Source organism: Carassius gibelio, chromosome A2 (assembly GCF_023724105.1).
Source record: "Carassius gibelio isolate Cgi1373 ecotype wild population from Czech Republic chromosome A2, carGib1.2-hapl.c, whole genome shotgun sequence".
NCBI classification, from domain to species: Eukaryota; Metazoa; Chordata; class Actinopteri; order Cypriniformes; family Cyprinidae; genus Carassius; species Carassius gibelio.
The window spans coordinates 8,618,359-8,637,874 of record NC_068372.1 but is presented as its reverse complement, the minus strand read 5'-3'; the positions used below and the strand labels follow the sequence as shown (position 1 = coordinate 8,637,874).

General features: G+C 39.6%; 2 long non-coding RNA genes across 2 annotated transcripts; one reads left to right on the top strand and one right to left on the bottom strand.

Moving 5' to 3' along the window:
* Nucleotides 1–712: 712 nt before the first annotated feature.
* LOC128026071 (uncharacterized) lies at nucleotides 713–2,098 on the bottom strand. Its single transcript, XR_008186334.1, has 3 exons — nucleotides 2,047–2,098; nucleotides 1,854–1,918; nucleotides 713–1,200 (listed from the first exon to the last, which is right to left on the bottom strand). It is a non-coding gene; the product is annotated as an uncharacterized LOC128026071 (long non-coding RNA).
* Nucleotides 2,099–16,047: 13,949 nt separating this feature from the next.
* Nucleotides 16,048–18,977, top strand: LOC128026079 (uncharacterized). The gene is made up of 3 exons (XR_008186335.1): nucleotides 16,048–16,658; nucleotides 17,338–17,436; nucleotides 18,358–18,977. It is a non-coding gene; the product is annotated as an uncharacterized LOC128026079 (long non-coding RNA).
* The last annotated feature ends 539 nt before the right edge of the window (nucleotides 18,978–19,516 follow it).

Genomic DNA, 19,516 nt, shown 5'->3' with positions numbered 1-19,516 from the left:
TCCCCGAGAGTTAGATAAGTCCATACATGCCTTTTTCATTTCTGTGCATTCTGTAAGTGTTATTTGACGCACCCACCGCTAGCCTAGCTTAGCATAAAGACTGGATGTAAACGAATACTGCACTCTAAAAACTGCTGGGTTGAAAACAACCCAATTTGGGTTATTTTGACAACCCAGCGCTGGGTCAAAAAGGGACGAACCCAGCGCTGGGTTGTTTTAACCCAACGAGTTGGGTTATCATATTTAACCCAGCCTGCTGGGTTGCCTTTTTTATAGTTTAAAATGACTATATTGCAGGGTTTAAAAAAACAGAGCGGGTGTTTTTTATCAGTGTATTTCAGAAGGAAAACTACTGTATTTAGAAAATGTTCGATATCATTTCGCATGTGCTTGATAAGGCAGCGTTTGTGAGCTCAGCACCGCTCTGCAGCCGTTACCGGAGAAACCTACCTCTCCCGCTCTTAGCGCCTCCTGCTGGCAGAAAATAAACTCGCAGAGTGCAGCCATGTGGGGAAACGATGCATTTCTACGTTAAAATTAACCCAAATTGAGCTAGGCATTAAACCTACAAATGTTGTTCATTTTAAATATCACTTTTACACACAAATAATAATTACCAAAAGGAAAATATTTATTAAAAAACAAGAGAAAAGTCAAAAAGTAACATGTTAGAAGAAAGCATTGAACATTTGATGAATATAACTTAAAATCAAATTGGACTTTGTTCAATTGTATATATTGTATAAAAATATACGAAAACACATACAATAAATTTACAATTAGTTAGGTTTTTTTTCCAACTATTCTGGCATGACAGTACACAAATCACAACATTAACTTTGATATTATAACATTTAACAGACGCATGTGTGTGAAAGAATGTGAGCAGGTGTATGAATGACAGAGTGTAAACTCTTCTACTAAACAACACAGAAAAAGCATTTAACTTTTTTTTTTAAACAAATTATACACTTACAGTTTGTTTCATAGTCCATGAATACAGATCATGCATCACAGTCAATTTTCATGATCTCTTTAGCATAACTGATGTAATCATGAAGAAACCCCATCTGCACAGCATGTGACATCTACATCATCCAGGGCAGCGTCCTTCTTTAAAACCACTGCTGTTTAGGGGAAAGAAGATTCTCCTCTCTGACCAGGATTCATCCCAGTCACTGCCTGTTCTTCATCAGTGGCCTAAGAGAAACACATGTGAAAAAATTAAACATTTAATTAAACTATCCATTTTCAGGTAGAGGTGTATTCACATCCGTAAGGATAGGTAAATAATCGGTTTTAAAGTTTCAACACTTTGTGCGGTTGTTTAATGTCTCAGTCCACCACAGCGCTCCAGAATGCTTTCAGAAAGCTTCTTTACTGAAACATTAAAACAGACATGACATTCACATACCTCACAATATTCACGTACATGGAGGGCTGCTCTTCAAACCGTTAGTTCACCAAATAATTAAAATGTTTATAATTTACTCTCCTCATGTTTTTCCAGACTCATACAAAATCTGATCATTTTTTGGAAAAAATATGAATATATTTAATATTCTCTTTTTGTGTCCTCCATTGCTGGTCTGGGAGACCAGTATTTTATTTTGAACATACATGTTTGCTATCATATAATTTAAGATGTATTCATATATAAATATCAGAATTTACTTCTACAATAACTCTATATTTATGAAGCTTGAAAATACTGATTATCTAAACTATAAATGGATTAACAAATATTATGAGACAACTAAAAATATATTAATTTATGTTGTAAAGACAGACAAAAGTCTTATAGGTTTGGAATGACTTGAGGGCAAGTAAATGATTTTTTGTGTGAACTTTACCTCTAAGAGCGAAGACCAAGAATAATGACTCTCCAAATCAGACAACTCCAAAGTTGGTTTGAGTTCTGCAATAAAAAACACAGACATCAATGGTCTTAATGAAATGAGCACGTAATCACACTGTTGTTGCATCAAAATGTGAAGTAAACCGGCAGGAGTTTACAGAAAAATTTATTTTCTAAAAATAACTTACATAAAATCTCAAAGGAATGATGCTCTCCCATGTCTCTTGCTTTTAACATCTACAAAAACAAAAAACAAACATTATTTTACTCTTAGTAAAACACAACAACAACTGATAACATGAAATTATGAAGTTTACTTGCCTTATACGATCTTTCCCTCTCTTCAGAAGAAGCTGAGAAAACCACCTCCTCACACAAGCAGACTTGTGTGTCCTTAACTCCAGTTAGTTTGAGTTCTGCAAAGAGGGACATCAATGGTTTCAATAAAATATTAACATATACATACATACATATATAAAATCACACTGTTTTTGCATCAAAATGTGAAGTTAACAGGCAGGACACAACAGAAACATTAGTTTTCTAAAAAAAAAAGTAATAATAATTTAACTCACATCAGTCTCAAAAGAATGAAGTTATCTTGTCTCTGGATTTCAACATCTAAAAAAACCACACATTATTTTAGTCTTAGTAAAAATAAAGATAACTTGATGTTATTCTGAAGTTTACTCTCCTTAAACCGTCTGTCCCACTCTTCAGAAGAACACCTCCTCCTCATCCTCACACAGGTCTGTGACTCCTCACACAAACAGCTTCTGTGTCTTTAACTCTCAGCGCGAGGACAATGAAGACAGGAGCTGGACAAGTCTGAAATATTACATGTAAAACATACTTTTAACAGTTACCACTTCAACAGCCTCAAAATAATTATGCTAGTCTTTACTACACAATGCCGTTTCCTTTAGGAGACAAACATACATTCAGTTTAACCGCGAAAAAAAAAGACAAATTCACATGAGCGTAACCGTGACCATAACCGTCTGTTAACGCCTCAAAGAGAACAGATAATGTAAAATCTTATGTAAATATGACAAAATACATTCACAGACGTTATATTAAAAGTACATCCTCCGTTCAGTAACGTTACATGAGGCAGTTAAGACCTCCGTGTCCGAGGCGAAAACCGCGTCCGTTTTTTTTTATATATAACGTATATAACGTTAAGCTCCTTTGTTTCCGCCTTTCATACAAACGGGTAAACAATAAAAGATAACTTTACATTTTGAATATTCAACGTTACTTATCATAGTCTTTCACTCGCTTCTCGCTTCTATCACGCTGAGAAAATGGCGGCTGCTCGCACTGGAGACGTACGATTTTGACGTGACGTGCGTGCTCTCCTTCACGTCCGCGTCCTCAACCCACCCCGCTGGGTTAAAAAAGAAAGTTATTTTCAACCCAAACTTGGGTTAAAACATCCCAAAGTCCTATTAAACGGCCTCAACCCAGCAGTTGGGTTGAAAAAACAACCCAGCGTTTTTTAGAGTGTGTTAGCATAGTAATCCCAATAAGTGACAAAATAATGCAAACATTTTCCTATTTACATGTTGTGATCTGTATAGTCACAGCGTGTACAAATAACAAGGCTATATGAGACAGAGGCCATTTTTAATTGTATAAATACTGGGAACTATACCCTCACTAGGCGTAGGAGCAAAGCTAACGTTACTTGGGCGGAGTGGCTACTTGGGCAGTGTGTTGTCTTTATGTGATGTTAAGTTGGATAAGTGCTGGCTTCTTTTAGAACAGTGACTTGATGACATCATCAATGTTAGACCAGCTTCAGCCTGCCGCATGGAAGATAGCTGTCCTTTAGTGTACACTAATCCTTAGCAATCTGTTACATTTCTTGTCTTTCGGGAGTTATCGTTGGTATGTACATTTATGTTAAGGAATGATTCAACTATGTTTGATTGTATTGTATGTTAAAACTTCATTATGATCCTTATACATATGTGTTCTGTGCATTTACCATGCGTTAACTATCAGGCACACACATGTTATCTGTGCTGCTATGTTTATTTATTGTTAATCACTCATTTTGATATAATTGGAAGTGAGGTAGTATACAGTTTGAGATGTCAGTTTATTTCACATCCATGTATGCAGTCCTATTCACTGTTATTTCATATGTGCCATTGTATACTAGCAATTTGTGTTAAATTCCTGTATACTTAAATTCATACGTTTATTGTATCATATTTTCTTTTCAGTTTTACCTACTTCCAGTCATCCATTAAACGAAGTGAACTGGGTATCTGCTTCAGTGTGGTGATTGGCAGAGGAGTTATCTGTCTGTCAACATATGCAAGGTGCATTGGGGTGGCAGAACAGGCGGAGTGATTAGCGCAGCACACGAGACGTGCTGTTGATGGTTCTGTAAACAAAATAAGTGACTAGCTAGACGTGACTCGTGATCATGGCTGACTTTGAGGAATTGTCAGACTCAGAGGAATTTTACTGTGTATCAAACCAAGATCCAGAACCATATAGTTTTGAGCCAGAATACACAGACGAGGAGTTACAAACTTTGTAAGCTGTAAGACAATATGTCGAAGGGAGAATCAGAACGAACACAGACTGGTGCTGTAAATGTGGAACATGCCAACCTATACCGACAGAACCGAGTGCCTTTGTTGTAATGAATGGGACCGGGTATTGCCATCAATGTCAAGGCTTGATGACGATCAAAATATTTGCGTCACTACCATGGAAGATTTCTCTGCCCTAATACACCCGGCAGTTGTCGCTTTTTTCCCCATTGTGACAAGATCAACTGGAAGAAACGCCCCATGCCGAGTGAACCTAATGGTCAGCTGTCCACCAAGTAAGTGATTTGTTATAATGATCATGAGCAGTGTGTTCATGACAACACAATAATAACAATAAAGGGGATACACGGAGCCCTTATTCACGTAATAGTGTCACTACTAAGGTTACATTACATTAGCATGGCACTGTTACAGTATGGCTAATGTTAGTCATCTCAAAACATGACGGAACACTTACCGAAGCAACAGGTGATCCAATTTGTCCTGTCTTTATTATCGATGGGATGGCTGTGTCCTTTAGCACAGGTTTCATGGTCCGTGTGGCAACTTGCATTTTTTCAAAATAGTCGTCCACAGTAAAATGTTTAGAGCAAACGAAATACTTTGTGATGGTGTTTACAGGTGTGTTTGGATCTATTTCCAGAGCAAGTAACGTTAGCCATCGATTCATCAGGTCAGCGTTTTGGGTTGGAATTCTATGAAACATCATGGTATTACCTGGTCTCCCCTGTTTATTATCGCAGCTCTTTACAATACAGCGAACACCCATGATTGTACACTATAAATTTACTATCTAGTGATTGCTGACTCTATTACTCCAACTCTGAGCGAACACTCTGCTCATCACCACGGCGCGTCTTCTGTGCTGCACTATCGCTTCGCCCAAGTAACATTAGCTGTGCTCCTACGCCTAGTGAGAATATAGTTCCCAGTATTTATACGATTAAAAATGGTCTCTGTCTCATATAGCCTTGTTATTTGTACACGCTGTGACTATACAGATCACAACATGTAAATAGGAAAATGTTTGCATTATTGTCGTCACTTATTGGGATTACTATGCTAACAGTATCCATTTACATCCAGTCTTTGTGCTAAGCTAGGCTAGCGGTGGGTGCCTCAAATAACACTTACAGAACGCACAGAAATGAAAAAAGGTATGTATGGACTTATCTAACTCTGGGGGATAATGTGAATAAGCTAAAGTCCCAAAAAGGCGGAGTGTTCCTTTAAAGTGTGTTTTACCAGAAAATCTTTGAGGTTGTGGAAGAAAAAGCACAATATCATAAATTGTTTAATCAGAGCAACTGAGAAAAATCTGCAATGTTAAGCCAAAGACTTGCAAGATGACCCGATAAAAGGAGTATTAGACAAGTATTGCCTTTATGTTGAGACATCTTGTAGAATACCACTCTTGATCAAGAAGAACAAAGGACAACTTGAACTTGATAAAATACATTTGTGTAGACTTGTGGAGCTCTGGAGGAATGTTATATAGAGTGATGTGAACAAACTGGAACTTTTTGGACCCATGGATCAGCGGTATGTCTGCTGCAAAAAAGGCAAAGCTCATAAGCAGAAGAACACCATCTCCATCCTCAAACTTGGAGGTGATCAGTCCTGTTATGGGGTTTCTTTACTGTAGAAGGAAGTGGAAATCATGACTGTATGAAGGACATCATGGATTCTTTAAAGTGTCAGACCATTTTGACAAGAAATGTGATGCCTTTGGTGCAAAAACTGAAGCTGATGATCAATGGACTTTCCTGCAGGCCAGTCATACCAAAGTACACATCCAAATCTACTTCTGCTTGGTTCAGGGATCAGTCATAGAATGTACTTGAGTGACCTGCTCAGTCTCCAGGCTTAATTCTCATTTCAAATATCTGGTTGAAATTTTAAAAAGCAGTGGCAATGTGAAAACCAAAGATTATCAGTGATCTGAAAGCTTTTTCAGGTGTGGAATGGGCCAAAACTGTAGTAGAGAGGTGACAGAAGCTTCTAAACACTTACAGACAGCATTTATTGGGGATTTTTAAAGAATAAAAGATTGTGCACAAAGGGGGTTGAATAATTTTGAGCATGAATGTTTAGAGCCAATTCAAATTTTATCATGATTCATCAATGTTCCATTCTCAGAATCACTCAAAAGTGTATTTACAAACTTTCTCTAATACTTTCCCAACTTTAGGGAAGTCGTGGCCTAATGGTTAGAGAGTCGGACTCCCAATCGAAATGTTGTGAGTTCGAGTCCTGGGCCGGCAGGAATTGTGGGTGGGGGGAGTGCATGTACAGTTCTCTCTCCACCTTCAATACCACGACTTAGTTGCCCTTGAGCAAGGCATCGAACCCCCAACTGCTCCCTGGGCGCCGCAGCATAAATGGCTGCCCACTGCTCCGGGTGTGTGTTCACAGTGTGTGTGCACTTCAGATGGGTTTAATGCAGAGCACAAATTCTGAGTATGGGTCACCATACTTGGCTGAATGTCACGTCACTTTCACTGTCACTTTATTGATGCCTTTGTAAAATTGATTTCATAAAATGTTATCCTCCACAGCAAATTGTCTTGCAAGTTAAGGGGGTTGAATAATTTTGATTGCAACTGTATACCGTGAAACACATGCATCAAGTTTGTTCCAGTAGCCAACCAGTGGAGAAAGAGGAATCATGGAAGAAAAAAAATTTAAACATGGAAGAACAATCTTTTTAATCCCCGATATACAAGCCAGAACAGAAGTAGGAAGACAAGATACATTTTCCAAATCTGAAGATACTTTGGCTAGAATACTATTATAGTTTCCTGAAACGATTTCCTGAAGTGAAGGTAAAACATCTATCCCCAAGTACTTAAAGTTTTGAACCAATGAAATAGATATAGAAAGGGGCATGGGATCAATTTTAAAATTGAGGGGAAGTAAACATGACTTTCATTTTTTCATTTTAACCTGTTAACCAGACCCCCCATTATGGGACTCACAGTTAGTGCCCTACCTAACTTTAAATTGTAACAGTTCCTTACTTTAGTTTGTTACACACATAATTTTGGCCCTTTGGGCTTTTTAATCAACCAGAGTTGTTAAATGCTCAAAAATATTAAAAGTTACAGACACTGAACTGCTTTAAAAATATTTTTACCACACTGAATAGTTTTTTTATTTGATATGCAAATACATTAAATCAGTCCTGGAGCAATCTAGAAAAGTAATGGATTGAAAGTCACATGTCTCATGAGATTCTATTTCAAATCTGAAGAAGATATCATGAAAAATGAGATTCCTGCAACCATTTTTTCTGAGACTATGTCTAGTCCCCCCCCCCCCACCCCCAAATATAAAAAATATTTACCAACTCTATTGAAGGGTTCTACAAATTATTTTAGTCATTAAACATAACACTGCATATTTGTTTCAATTATTAAACTACAGACATAAATTTAGACATCATATAAGTGATTTATTTGAGCACTAGAAAATGCAATAAGAATAATTTGAGTAAGAAAAATAAATAAAATAAAAATATTTAACTTTGTATGCCAATTACAGTACATCATGAGATTGCTAGAAATGCAGTATTTACAATTATTTCTGTTCAGTCAATTTATTATAACATCTTGATGTGCTGATGGCCAGTTAAAGAAATGCTAATCATAGATTAGCATTATTTCATGCGCCATAAGTCACTCTTTTCATATAGACGGCGTTCACAAGTGCTGGGTTCAAAACCGCTCCCTATACACTATATAGTGCACTTTTTCGGGTGTCAGCCATTTTATAGTGCTGTCCGAATTCTGAGTGAATGACTTAATTCCCTACATTCGTTCACTACTTTTTACCCACAGTACATTCTGATTTCGAATTTACAAACGACGTACACTCGCTGAAGCACCATTTCCCACAATCCAATGCGGAAAAATAATACATAATTATGAAAGTGTTTGTGTTTATTTTTGTTCTCAGTATTTTAATAACATTTAATGATTATGAACATATTAAAGCATTACAAAAAAATCATTATACACACCATCGATGAAACCACAAAGCTGACGCGGAGGTATGTACAGTATAATTGCAATATAAAGTAATTTTGAGTATTATTGCCATTAATATTATTTTCTAAAATAATGTCCATGTAATATAAAAGTTCATTTGGCAATGTTTTTGCAACAGCTCCAAGTCTCACGCGCAGTGAATAGGCTGCGTCAGCGTCTGAATCCGTTCACAATAAGATATCACCAGCAAAGAGAGAAATATGATGAGTTTCCTGTATAATTATGGGAGAAATAATTTCAGATTGTCAGACCATTGAGCTAATGGTTCCAAAGATAACAAATAACATAGGAAAAAGCGGGCAACCCTGAGGAGTACCTCGATGTATGAAAAATGGGTTAGAGCAAACAGAACCTGCCAGAACAGTGTCTGCTGGATTGGCATACAGAACTTTTATCATGTTTATGAAACTTGATTCTAAACCCAGATGCTGTAGAACTGCCCATACATAGTTTCATTCTAGCTGAATAAAAGCTTTCTTTGCATCTACTGTAGAGATAATACTGCGCAAGGGGAGGACGACATATTCGTTGAATTAATAATATGATATAACCTGGTTAAGTTATCTGAAGCTGAGCGAGATTTAATAAATCCTGTTTGGTCATGATGATCTAGCCTATGCATAAATTTCTCTAGATGATGAGATTACTTCACCATATAATTTAACATCAGCCCCTATTAAAGAGAGTAGCTGGTAAATAGAACAGGAAGTTGGATCTTTATCTTTTTTTAACAGGAGAGAAATAACAGCTATATTGATAGATGGATTAAATGAGCCTTGAGTAACTGAGAAATGTATCATATCTAACATGAGGGGGCCTAAATCTGATCAAAAAGTAGTATACAATTCCATTGGAATACCATCTATGACTGGGGATTTCCCCTTGTTCATAGATTGGATTGCTGACTCCAGCTCCTGTAGAGTGATCGTTTCAGCCAGGTAATCCGAACCTGAATCTGACAGCCTTGGTAAATCGAGGTTGGACTGAAAAGATGCAAATGGGTCAGGGTCACCATCAGCAGTAGTAGTATAAAGGTTAGAGTAAAAAGAGTGGAAGGCGATATTAATGTCTTTTGGGTCTGTCATAGTGAGCCCAGATGGGGATTTCACTGCTGAAATATCAAACCTTTCACCTTTCATTCTTAAAGCTCAAACATCGCTCGGTCTACTACTTTGAAGATAGTAATTCTGGCTGAATCTTTGAATCTGGATTTCTGCCCTGGATCTCAGTAATAAGTTCAGACCTAACTGCCTTGATTTTGCTGAATGTATTGTCTGATAAACAACACTGATTATATCTACCCTTACGAAAAAAGTATTTTATTCAAGTGTGCTATTAGTAGACTTTTAAACAAAGGAAATTATACTTTACTTTTATGTACTTTTCTGAATTATTATTTTTTTTTATCTTCTGCATAGAATTTCAAAAAAAAAAAAAGACAAGTGAAGAAAGAAACACCAGATACTAACACATGTAATCTAACACTATCATCTGACATGCAACCGAATCAAAGTTGTAACATTATGGAATAAAATGTCAGGTAGGACACTGATGTAAGGTAAATTCAGAACTGTGCTCATTTAATAAAGATTCAAGCGCTCAGTGTGTTTTCGGTTCCTTAGTGCATGGTGAAGCTCCGTTCTTCTAGTGCAGGCTGTATGGGATTCACGTGATACAGGTGAGTTTGTTCAGAATATAGAGGTCAAAGACACAGTCATTGATCCTGTCACTAGTGTTCTCTTACTTCTTATAAGCCAAAGACAATACCAGCTTGGGGTAATCACAGGAGACTACAGCAATCGTCAAATCACTTGACATTGCACGGTGATCCACGGTGCTCAGAACAGCAGAACAAGGGCACAGGTTAGCGTAACACAAAGGTGAGTATACGATCTATTTCGACCTCACTCAGACCGTCACCACGGTCTTACCTTGAATGACGCTATTCTGCCAGCTCTCCTCGAGACCTAATGTAAACAATGTCAGGTGACTGACCCCTAGTGGTTGGTTCCCTATAAAACATCCGGATGAACCGAACACTTCCTCTTTGCCTTTCTCGCCTCTCTAGAGACCGGTTTGGAGGAAATCCGCGTGTATACGCTGTTATTTGGAAATCTGTACCCATTCAATCCGTCACTATAGTGCAGGCGCCTGGTGCCCCTGAGGATTGCGGTATTTCTTTCCTTTTTCTTCTATATTTTCAGGTGAGTGGTTGGTATTATTTACATTACAATTTAACGAATTTGATTCATGTTAAAATTGTTTTGTAGGGATTGTATTCTGACGCTTAAGAAGCGTACGGATGTGGTGAGTAACTTTTGCTCTATATCCACATCAGTTGAAAGGAGGTTTTTTTTTTTTTTTTTTTTTGTTTACCTGGTGATCTGCTGTTCGCAGCGGAGGGGACTCGGTCACCTGTCTTTATCTGTGCGTTCGCGCATAGATAGGTGTTGCATTAAAAAAAAAAAAAAAAAAAAAAAAAAAAAAAAAATTTTTGGAATCAAGGAATTTAGTTATCACACTGTCTCCACTGTTCGCAGCGGTGAAATTAAGTAGATATATATGTATAATTTTGATTGTGTATACACACATTTACATATCATTGGCAAACTCCTGTGCGCAGGAGTAGTCCTATGTGTTATCTGAGCTACAACTGTACGCAGCTGTCTAACAATCATGAGTCAACCTCTGTGCCATTATTGTCGTGCTACTATGCATCCTCGGGATGGACATCGCGAGTGTCCATCATGTCTGGGTATAGCCCATTTACTGGAGGACATTGGAAAACCATGCCCGGCCGCAGCTGAGTTCTCCCTACAAGAGAGGGTGCAGAGAGCTAGCCTTTTTGAATGGCCAGCTCATGACAGAGGTGCATCAAGATCAGTGGTTGATGCACGCTCTCTTAAACGGAGAAGGGAACATTCTCCTGTTGAAGTCCATGATGGACCTAGCTGCTCTGATGGAAGAAGGTCAAGGGCTTCAGAATCTCAAGTTGACACCCAGATGCAAATTCTAGCAACTTTACGGGATTTGGCTGGGAAAATGGATAATTTTAGACCCCACGATAGGGGGTTAGGTGGACAACAACATGCAGTTTCATCTGTTGTTTCTGAGGATGATATTCCTCCAAATCAGGGCGGAAGAGGTAACATTCCTGACACAATTTCTCTTCATGCTCATGACTCTCTTTTTGGTAGTAATGATCAGGATGTGAGTGAGGAAGATCAAGGAGATGAGTCCAGGTCTTCTGCTATTGATGGAGACAGTAACCAACCTGACATTTTTAACAGAATTCTTAGTGCTGCAAGAATTCTAGGTTTGGAAACCCAGGCTGAGGCATCAACGACACCAGTGGTGCAAGGTGTGTGGGCTGGGGTCTCCCAGTCTCAACCATCTGTTTCGATTCCTGTTACTGAGGACTATTCACAAATGCTAAGCAAAGCATGGAATCATCCCAGAGCTGCCCCCCAGTTCAATGCTGGTTGCAGACGCTTTGCTAATATGCAGTATGCTGCAGAAACCGGCATGGGCGGTATGCCAGCGGTGGAGCGTGAAATGGCATCTTTAACATCCTTGGGTCTAGACCGGGTGACTGATGACCCACGCTGTCCCCGGAAAGAGTGTGAGAAGACCGATAACCTAGTGTGTCGAACCTACAACTCAGCCACACGTGCAGCCCGATCTGGTAATGCCTTAGCCATAATTCTGGCTTCTTTACGGAAACTTATAAATCCGGAAGATCGGGACATTATGGGTTTGGTCGATGCAGCCCTGGTTACGCACGCCCAGCTCACTAGAGACATTGGGGCTTCTATGTCATCTGCAATCCTTTCTCGTAGACAGATTTGGTTAGCACAGACTTCCCTACCTGATACTATCAGGAAGGAACTGACATACATGCCCGTCACACCAGGCCGTGTGTTTCACCCAGACTCTCAGACGACACTTGATAAAGCTGAGCAAGCGCGGAAGAGAAGAGAATCAGTGCAACGCACATTTGGTCCCGCTAAGGCAGCTAGACAGTCATATCGAGGCTTTCAGCCCCCTCATCATCCCCATTTTAGTCGGGCAGGACCATGGGAGTTCAACAGAAGACAAAATACCCATTCTCAGAGGTTTGATAGCAGCCAAAGTGCCAGACAAGCGCCACGGCATTCCCAAATGGCTTGGTCTCGTACATCAGTTAGAGATGCACCACAAAAGAAGCGAAACCCCAGGGGCTCAGGCCCCTATGGGGGAACCGCGTAGCAATCCTGGAAGAGCTGCCGGAATCTGCTCCCAGCTATGCCTGGACAGCTGGGAGAGGAAAATCTCAGATCGTTGGGTACTCGCTACGATAAAAAGCGGATACAGAATCCAGTTCCGGCAACGACCTCCTTCGTTTTCAGGGATTCACTTAACTGTGGTCAAAGACGCAGTCCAGGCAGAAATTTTATCCAAAGAAATAACAACACTTCTTGGAAAGAAGGCAATTACTCCACTACAACCCTACGAACAGCACACTGGGTTTTATTCGAACTATTTCCTTGTGCCCAAAAAAGATGGTGGTCTCCGACCCATTTTAGACCTAAGACGTCTGAATGCATACATAAAAGTATTGCCATTCAAGATGCTGACCACCGCCCAAATCTTGGAGGTTATAGAGCCAAACGAGTGGTTTACAACACTAGACCTCAAAGATGCATACTTTCATGTGCCCATTCATCCAGATCACAGGAAGTTCCTTCGCTTTGCTTTTCAAGGCCAAGCATATCAATTCGAGGTCCTTCCCTTTGGCCTTTCCCTCTCTCCCCGTGTATTTACCAGGGTGGTGTCAGCCGTTCTTTACCCTCTTCAGGCAGTGGGTATAAAGATCCTCCCATACCTGGACGACTGGCTAATCTGTGCACCAAGCCGTCACAAGGTTCTAAGAGATACAGAGGCTGTTATCAACCATGTACAAGAGCTTGGGTTCCGCATGAATCTCAAAAAAAGCAATGTCGAACCACGGCAAGAGACCGTATTTGTAGGGTTAGTTTTGAACACCTTAACAATGACCGCATATCTGTCCCCACAGAGGGTAGCAAGGTTATCTGCCCTGGCACTATCTTTCCGCTTAGGCAAGCGGATGGAGTTGGCACAGTTCCAAAGATTACTGGGGATGATATCGGCAGCAATAAAGGTAGTGCCTCTGGGACTGCTCAAAGCACGACCATTGCAATGGTGGATCAACAAATTTCAACTCCACCCAAAATTACACAGGCGAGTGAAGTTGAAAGTCACACAGAAATGTGTTCAGGCTCTGCATCCATGGATAAGCAGCAGCAGGTTGGGTTAAGGTGTTCCTCTGGGAAATATACCAGCGAGGAGAATGGTGGTGACAACCGATGCTTCTCTGAAAGGTTGGGGGGCTGTCTGGCAAGGAAGATCAGTCAGAGGCTCATGGATGTTCCCATGGACTATGGAACACATCAATGTGCTGGAGCTGAGAGCAATCTATCTGTCTTTGAGACACTTGATTCCGTTCCTACAGGACAGGCATGTCCTTGTAAGAACCGACAATATGTCGGCAGTTTATTACATCAATCACCAAGGAGGCACCAGGTCATTGCGCTGCCTCCAGGAAACCAGGAGACTTCTGTTTTGGGCTCACCCAAGACTCGCCTCTCTCAGGGCAATTTACATACCCGGAAAAGTGAACCGGGCAGCGGATCTCCTCTCCCGAACTGGACCTCTCCCAGGGGAATGGCGATTACACCCGGAGGTGGTGCATCTCATTTGGACCCGGTTTGGGAGAGCCCACACCGACCTGTTTGCATCAGCCGAGACAACCCATTGCAAGATGTGGTTCTCTCTGAGTGGCCAAGGAGGGCCTTTGGGACTGGATGCACTGTCTCACGAGTGGCCGGGAGGTTTATTATATGCTTTTCCTCCCCTACCATTGATTCCTCATGTGCTCAAAAGGGTGGATCTGGGATGTTGCAAGATCTTACTGATCGCCCCGAAATGGCCAAAGAGACATTGGTTCCCACTTCTCCTACGTCTGGTACAGGGCCATCCATGGCCACTACCAACCAGAACAGACCTTCTCTCTCAAGTGGAGGGACAGATCTGGCACCCAAACCCAGCCACATTACAACTCTGGGTTTGGCCCCTACTGAGCCCCTCTCTTGTCAGCTAGAGGAGGCAGTAAGGAGAACCATAAACAATTCTAAAGCGCCTTCCACTTGGGATAACTACTCGAGTAAGTGGCGTGTGTTCTCTAACTGGTGTCAGGACAAAAACTTGGACCCCATGAATTGTGTTCTCGATTCCATTTTATGCTTTCTTCAGTCACTTTTAGACTCAGGAAAAAAAGTCAATACCGTACGAGTTTATGTGGCGGCTATTTCCCATTTCCACAGTATTGTGGAAGGTTTATCAGTTGGTAAACACATGTTGGTTACTCAATTTCTCAAAGGTGCACGTCGCCTCTATCCAGACAAAAGGCTGAGATCACCATCCTGGGATCTTCCCATGGTTCTTCAGTCATTGACTAGAGCCCCATTTGAACCATTGGCCCAGACGGATCTTAAATCACTGACGTGGAAAACAGTTTTTCTTCTTGCTATCTGTTCAGCAAAGAGAGTGGGTGAGTTACATTCGTTAGCAGTAAGTGAAGACTGTCTGAGATGGAAGGCAAACTATTCAGGGGTCTCTCTCTGGCCGAACCCGGCTTTCCTGCCTAAAGTTCTTAATACTTGCACGATCAATCAAGTAATCGAACTTGCAGCGTTTCAACCTGATCCTGATCTCTCTTGTACAGAACTTGATCTTGCTACCTTATGTCCAGTTCGAGCACTTCGCACATACATTGAGCGGACACAGTCGTTACGACATTTACACACTCAGTTGTTTTTGTGTTTCGATAAGAAAAGTATCGGAAAACCAGCCTCGAAACAGCGCCTATCACATTGGATAGTAGACACTATTGCACACACATACTCCAGTCAGAGCTTACCAGTCCCAGGGAACCTGGTAGCTCATTCTACCAGGAGTCTTGCCACATCCTGGGCAGCACTGAAGGGGGTGGCACTAACGGACATATGTGCAGCGGCATCATGGAGCTCACCTTGTACCTTTGCCCAGTATTACAGGGTCAATGTGGCGGACCCAGTTACGCTTGGGTCCACAATTCTGCTCTCGGCCGCTAAGCAGGGATGTAAAGAAGGAGAGGCTTACATTCCCTCGTGACCTTGATGGCACTAGTCATCCAAGGTAAGACCGTGGTGACGGTCTGAGTGAGGTCGAAATAGATCGTAAGTTATGACTATAACTATGGATCTATGAGACCGAATGATGACCGTCACCATTTCTTGTCACTCGGGATGAACTGAGGCGTTCCAGGCAAGAGGAAGTGTTCGGTTCATCCGGATGTTTTATAGGGAACCAACCACTAGGGGTCAGTCACCTGACATTGTTTACATTAGGTCTCGAGGAGAGCTGGCAGAATGGCGTCATTCAAGGTAAGACCGTGGTGACGGTCATCATTCGGTCTCATAGATCCATAGTTATAGTCATAACTTACGTTACATCTGGCTTGCCAACACAGTCTCACTCTCTACTCGTCAAATGTCTGACGCATGGTCAAGTGATCTGGCGTCACTTTTTTGACGCACTGGGTATACCTTTGGCGTTATTTTTCAACGTGCAGGTTAGTCCGATAGACTTCTATAGAACTCAGTAGCGTTTATATTTGACGTCTTGGTTCAGCACACCGCAACTACACTGAATAAATAAAAATAAATAATAGGCTACAAAAATATATATATATATATATATGACAGAGATCGTTTTTATCTGGCCCTCCAACTTGTTTTTGAGGTTTAAATATTCTCGCAATCTGATATTAAAGTGATCTCTGTGCCAAAGCTTAGCGCGTTCATCAGTGGTGAGTTTAACAACACTCAACTGCAGGTAAAACAGCACTCAGCGGTGAGTTTGACCAAAGCAACACTCAACTGCAGGGAAAACGGCATAAAAAGGTGAGTTTAACAACGCTCCAAGGCGCGTGCAAGTAAGCAGTTTAACCGTTTTCTTACACACCATTCTCGCTTATCGCTTATTCATAGTTCATCATCTCTATGAAATCACGTTCAAGAAGTCTCATTCAGCACACATCGCGATACTTGCCATCAGTTTCCATGTGCCACAGGGTCGGTGAGTAGATATAATTACGCTCTTTTAATGCCTGTTATAAAATGTATTCTGTCTTTATTAATCAGATTAGCGCCATATTGTTTACTCGCTGTATTATATCAGTCATCCGAGGCTGTCTTTGAGTTTCATTGCATTTAACTAAGTGAACACACCTGCTAACTAGTGTGATTAAACCCTGTCGGTCACGTGACGTGCCATAGACTTTCAATATATTCATTTCATGTCAAAGATGTAAATTTGTAGTAAAATCATGGTAACCACGACACGTACAATAGCAACAAATTAAATTTGAAGTTAAAACCCAGGAACGGGACATTTACCATGTTTTTACCTCAGTAACTGTAGTTCTACTATGGTATATTAATAATCAATACAACAATAAAATAATCATCAAACTAACTTTGGTTGTACAACTGTAATTGTCGTTTTTAATGTGCTTTTATATTACAGATATCACACATTTACTGTACCATGCTTTTGATACATTTTTATGTAAATCCAAAAAAAGTAAATGAATGAAAGGACACATTTTTCCCTTCCTGCAGTTCATTCATATCAGTTTATATTTTAAATATTTTGCTCACAAAACATTATTAAAATTCTGTTTATAATTCTATTTTATTCTACCCCTCCCCCTTTCTTATTTTTATTATTATGTTTTTTTTTTTTTGTTGAAAAGATGTAAAGGAAGCAGTCATCCCTGTGGTGTTTGTGGAGAGGTTTTCCTTCAGAAATGGAGAAGACTGAAAGCTGCGGAGGCAGACATTTGCAGCAGGAAGTCTGTGTTGGTTTTACCTTTTTATCAAACTGCTGTTATAAATTGCACAGCATTTGTTGTTTCTTAAACTTTTGCACTGTCCAAATACCCACACTTACCATCTTTGTACTTGACCAATCGATTATTTATTTGACGTATTTCCTATGTTTAGGCCAAGTGTTCGAGTGAGCATGGTGACCACAAGTGTGTGTCGAACTTTTCATCACCTGATGACAGTGGTTCCCAATCCTGATCCTGGAGAACCCAGCACTGCACGGTTTTGGCGTCTCTCTTATCTGACAAACACACTTTTGAGGTCTTGGAGTCTTCACTGATGAGCTGATGAGTTGAATCAGGTGTGTTTGATCAGGGAGACATCTCAAATGTGCAGTGTTGGGCTTCTCCAGGACCAGGATTGGGAGCCACTGCCTTACGGGACACACTTAAGTGTTTACAGAGATTTTTTTTTTTTTTTTTTTTGATTATTATTCAACTTTGCATTTTAAAAGAAATTCTAATTCTCTTTTCATTAGTCCCTATTACAGAGGACAATTAAATTTTTGGGGCTTCTAATTAAGTGAAAAAAAAAGCAGTTGCAAATGATGTACAAAATAAATATACTTTTCTGTACACCAAGAAAACATGCAACACTTTGTTTTACTTCCAAATTATTCTCAGTATCTAATTATTATTATTATTATTAATAATAATATTTCACATTCATTGGAAAGGTTTCCGTGAGCAGATCAATTACACTACTGATAACATTCCTTTAAGCATGTAATATATTTTTTTATAATTCATATGAATATAGCTTGCTATTATTGACTAGCTTTTAATAATAGATGCATTTAATATATAATTATACAGCATCTTTACAGAGGCTGGTTTTATGGTCTAAAAGTAGCATGTAATAATATTTCCTTCCTTTCTGTCTTTCAGGATTGTTCGCAGATAATGATGTTCTTCTCGATCATGCACAAGGACTCACCTCTTTAACTCTTTATCTTCCCAACACACACAGAAATGCTCCCTTTATCAGTGTTTAGACTTTGCAGTGCAGTTTTGTTTTAGTTCTAAGCTTATAATGAATACATTGTGACCTTCCAGCAACCCATATATTGTATACAGAACCAGTGATCAAAACAATGGTTGAAAATAGTATTTTTATATTGATAAAGCATTGTGTTCTCTTTTTCAAGCTTCATACAGTAAACTTTACTTCTGGTGCTTTTATCATAAAAAAACAAACATCAGTTCTCATCAGGAGTTTTCGTAAAGGACGTATTCATGCACAGCCATCCCCTAGTTCCAGTCATGAAGTGAATGATGTTATTGTCAGTTTTATTTCTGCATTTTTATGTAGCAGGTGTTTGTTTTCCTGAGCGTTATCTTTCTTCCATTGTTCGGACAATCAGTGTTTATTTGATGCTGTGCTGATGGAGGTTTATAGATGATATTGCACACTTGACATGCATGTCTTCATGGTCTTTATTTTCTGAGTTTGAAACAGTGTGTTGTATCACTTTTTGGTCAAATAAATTCTTCAGTGTTCTCTGAAAGACTGTCTGTATTTACTTTTTTTTTAAATAAAAGTATTTGCAAAGAATTTTTATTCTTCATAGTGGCAAAAACAACTTATTGACAGAGGATGCAGTGCAGTTATATGGGCAATTTGTCTTTGAATCAGTTTTTTTAACTCTGTTTTTATTGCTAGAGTTCAATTGGTAAAGAATGGCAAATCACAGAAAAACTAAAGTGAATAATTTTTATAGATTTAAAACAAAACCACATGCAATTTAAATGTTACAAGCTAATCATTTGATTAGAAAATGCACCTGTCTTTGAAAAAAAAAAAAAAGATTTAATGAGAGGAATCGGTTCGATAGAACTGCGAATGCTGGCCATGTGCTCATCAATATTGCCCAATTTTTGTCAAGCTGAAAACAATAATTAGCGCATTTGCATTATTGTTGGAGGAAGGTGTAGACGTTAATAAAACACAATCTAATAGGTAGCAAATGTTATTGATTGTTAACCAATCTATCCCTTCAGCCGAAAAACGAAAGTCATCGGTCATAAATGGATAAGGAAGCGTGAC